At 42.1% G+C, this 4681-nt stretch overlaps 1 pseudogene; it reads left to right on the top strand.

The window, feature by feature from the left end:
• Positions 1-1495: 1495 nt before the first annotated feature.
• Positions 1496-4226, top strand: LOC147957586 (uncharacterized; annotated as a pseudogene).
• The last annotated feature ends 455 nt before the right edge of the window (positions 4227-4681 follow it).

The raw sequence follows: 4681 nt of genomic DNA on the forward strand, positions 1-4681 counted from the left end.
CACCCCCTAAGGGCCCATGCGCCTAGGGTTAGGGGAAACCCTAAAAGGGGGGCGCCACCTTGCCTTGGGGGGAAGCCCCCCACCCTTGGCCGCCGCCCCCCCTAGGAGATCCATCTCCTAGGGCCGGCGCCCCCCCTTGGCACCCCTATATATAGTGGGGAGAGGAGGGACTTGATGCTACGGCTTTTGGTGCATCCCTCTCTCCCTGTTACATCTCTCTCTCGCGTAGTATAGGCGAAGCCCTGCTACTGTGACGCCCTGCATCCACCACCACGCCGTCGTGCTGCTGGATCATCATCAACCTCTCCTTCCCCCTTGCTGGATCAAGAAGGAGGAGACGTCTCCCGTCCCGTACGTGTGTTGAACGCGGAGGTGCCGTCCGTTCGGCACTTGGTCATCGGTGATTTGGATCACGTCGTGTTCGACTACATCATCCCCGTTCTTTGAACGCTTCCGCACGCGATCTACAAAGGTATGTAGATGCATCTGATGACTCCTTGCTAGATGAACTCCTAGATGGATCTTGGTTAAACGAGTAGGAAAATTTTTGTTTTCTGCAACGTTCCCCAACAAAATTGTTAACGATTGCAGAGAAGTACTAGGGGGCAGTAAGGAGAAGCGCAACCCAAGATTAGGAGACAGATTCATCTGCATGCTCCAATATGATGAATCAGGAGAGCTATATGTGTTCTATGCTATTCTACCTGAGAGGGAGCAGCAGGATCCGTAGCTACTAGTTCATGCTCTTAATTAGTACCTGTCTCATGTCCGTGTCCTAAACTTCGATGTTGGTGATGATTATGTTGAACTTGATGATATCTTTGCTTCTGTTACGAAGTGAATGTTTCCTCTTTAAGCTAGCCAACGTTGATGATGATTAGATAGCTAGCGGTAATGACTATGATGATTAAATAGTGGTAATTAGACGACTACGATGATTTTTAGCTAGCTATAGTTTATTTATTTATTAATATGTGATGATGATGATGATGACGACTACAACTCATTATAACGTAAAACAATCCTAAATTAAATTGATAACACAAATTTAATTGAAAAATACAAAATAAAACAAAAACCCACAACCATTTAGTACCGGTTGGTGTTACCAACCGGTACTAAAGGGCTCCCGGCCCCCGGAGCTGGCTCGTGCCACGTGGTTCCCCTTTAGCACCGGTTCGTGCTGAACCGGTACTAAAGGGGGGGCCTTTAGTGCCGAAACTTTAGTGCCGGTTCCTGAACCGGCACTAAAGGGCCTTACGAACCGGTGCTATTGCCCGGTTCTGCACTAGTGGTACTTGTGCAATATCTCTTCCGCATTTGTTTTCTGATTTGATGCATATCTAGTTAGAGCTCGAAAATTTTGTCGGGGGAAGGAAGATGGACTCATAATTTGGCAATGTTTTCTTCATTGGTGCTAGGAAAGAAAATGCATAGCTACTCAACTTAGTAGTAGTTTAGCTCTATTTTCTTTATGATTGTGCAAAGATGGTAGATGGGAGCACAGGTCGGTGTGCTCCAATTCGCATTTTGTGAAAATGATTAATTAATTAATCAACTATGTTAACATTATAAAGGTGGTTTATGGGTGGAAGGCTGTGTTATTTGCCCGTTTAATATTTATTATGTTAGATGGAAGTCGATTTTTGCTTGAGTTGGGCTATATGGGAGTGTAGTTCTGAATCATCAAGATCTTGTAACAGGTCAAAAGGATGTTTAGTAGCCAAGTAGCCTGTAAAAGATCTGTTCTCTCTGTACATTTGACCTGACTTTATCTCTCTTTTTTTTGCAAGTAGCACAGAAGACAACTGTTGGTAACATTGAGCTGACGAAGTGAAGTTGCAGAACAATTTTCGCTATACCACCTTAGTGCATAAGGTGTGTGGAGTGTCCAATTTTTTATTGCTTTTAGTATATGATTTGTTGATGTAGTGCCTTTGAGTCTGGCTGTTATCATAGTGTATTCCTAGCATCTCCCAGCAAATATAGCGTGTGAACAAGAATTGAAGTTTGGCACTGATTTTTATAGTGTATAATTTGGTTGGTTATCAGGATCTTGCTCCCAAAGACTCAGCTTACAGCAGCGGCGCTATAATCCCCCTTCCATGCTTGTCACTACAACCTCCACCAGTTGGTGAGTAGAACACATCTTTTCCATGCCACTGTATTTATAGTACTTATAGTAATTCCTTGCATTCTCTGGTTATGATATTATCTATACAATCCTCTAATGTTTTGTATTTTCAGCGATGTACTCATATAGTGTGTCTTTTGCAGGAGGAAAAATGGCAAACACAAACGGAAAAGCTAAAGATGGTGGGGTCACGGAGGAAGAACTGAAGGCAGTAGAGTATGAACTACAAAGAAGTAACATCATTGAAGAAAATGATAAATGGCTAGCAGCAGCACGGGCAGTAAGAGCTTCTATGCAGGAAGATATGGAAGCAAACAAAGCCCCCAAAAAGAAAAGAAAGGTATGTAGCTTCCATCACATTCATGTTCTACCTGAAGGAAGCATCTGTAGCATGCAATAGTAACCTATATATCTATGCAGGCACCCTCCAGCGCACCTATAACCGTGAATGAAGGACGTGTTTTGAGGTCTAGGATATCAAAAGATCAAGATCATGTTGATCCTGAGCATCAGCCTTCCAAAGGTATTTGTAGTGGGTTATGAAAAGACGTGATAGCAGAATTAGTGAAGCTGGCTGGAAGACCCTTATTACTTATTGGAGATCTTCGACATTTGAAGTAAGTCATCCTTGCAGCACACTCTGTTCTGGACATGGATAAACAAATATGCAAGTAATGATTCTCAAAACAAAATGTGTAATAAATCTCCTTTACTGTTTGCTTGTAGTCTCATAGTGCTATCACCAAAAAGAATCATGCCAATGCAGTACCTCATCTGGCAGCAAGAGTCATGCCCGTGTTGCCGATGAAATGGTAAAAATAATTGCCCAATTAAAAATGAGACACCAGTGTTTCAGTGACTAATGCATAGTGAAATAAATAAATGGTTGCAGGCTGTCAAACTTGGGCACGATCCTCGAAGAGATGAGGTTTATATAAAAACACATACATGTAAGAAAGGGGAAAGGAAAGGGAGTTATGTGCCGCAGGCAGCAATAACAATTGTAAGTCTCTTTTGCCATGCTTTTTCAGTATTACACAGAAATTGTACAAATAGAATTTATATAGCAAGTAAATATCATTTTGCAGAAAGAACTCATAGAGATAACTGAAAAGCACCCAGAATGGAAAGAAAAAAGCATTAAAGAAGGTGATCTGTTTTCACGTGTATGTGGAAAGAAGGAGCCGAGGGGTCGTGTCCGTGTGTTAGGTCTAGGGGCAACACCTCAAGATTTGGGCACACCGGGTACACGGGGTAAATTGAGCACAAGAGTTCTAGTTGAAATGGAAGGGCGCTGAGAAGCTGAAAATCGCTTTAACATGCTGGAGGGGCATGTGCTACAAATGCAGGAACGGATGAACCGAATGGAATTGATGTTAGCTTCACAAGGAGGGCATAATCTGGAAACTCCTAGCTCGCAACACGGTTCCAATTCTCGACAAGTAATGAACTATTTCCACATATTTTCATTGCATCAATAATCCATCTTGCATGCACTAACTCTATTTATGTTTGATAGAACTCAAGAGCTGAAGCTGAGGATAATAACGATGGTGAAGAAGATAATGAGCGGGATGATGAAGACCCCTTGGTTCATAGAAGAGTTGTTGCAAAGCCCCCTGCAAGAAGCTCATCAGCCTATGAGGATGAAAGCCTTGTAATCTTCTCATCCTTACCTATATGTTGAAATTTTATTTTGTTTCATGTTTCTAAAATAATCATTGATTCAGATTGGTATGGATGTGCTTCTATATGCATGGACTGGTCGTGAAACTCCTGTTGCTAAGGCAACAATTATCTCATTTGACCTAGACACTATTGTGGGCGGAGAGCCCCTTGGACCAGGAACTTATGAGGTCCTTGTCAATGTTGCGATCAGAAGGGATGCTACTTTGCCTTTTGAAGATGACGGTTTACAAATTATCGCTGATGCTGTCACAAGGTCCATTGCATGGCCATCTAGCAAGGTAATCACCAACATCGTGTTTTTTGTCCGCTTATCTCGAATTGTTTGATGTGTGATACTGACTCATGATCACTTTGCTAGATGAAATCCTACAAACCTGGGGCATCTTCCTCGTCCCGCCGCTAAGGTATATTTGAATCATGAGCTAGTATTTATTTTTTGAGCTACAAAACCAGGGATCGAAATGAACTTAACCAGACCCTTGTATCTTGTTCTTCCTCATGATAGTTGCTATCTAGATCTGTACATTGAGCAGTAACGATCAATGTTGGTCTATCTTCTCTTATTTTCAATACCTGCCTAGTTCATTGCCACTTCTTAATGTATAGTTCATAGCTTACATGGTTTAGTAGAAATACAAGGAAATAATAATGTGATGCAAAAGTTGCTCTTATGTCCATGCTATTGTTTACAAGAGTTGTAGTCTTAAATTGGTACATAGACCCGAGCAATTCCTGTGTTGGATGGCTCAAGTTGGCTTTGGTAAGTTCTACTTGCCACATGCCTCATTTCCCAAATCAGGTTTAGCCTTAAAAACTATTTTTATTGCTTGGGTGCTCCCTGGGAGATGCCTGGAGCTT

Source organism: Triticum urartu, chromosome 7A (assembly GCF_056163025.1).
Source record: "Triticum urartu cultivar PI428250 chromosome 7A, HENAU_Tu73, whole genome shotgun sequence".
NCBI classification, from domain to species: Eukaryota; Viridiplantae; Streptophyta; class Magnoliopsida; order Poales; family Poaceae; genus Triticum; species Triticum urartu.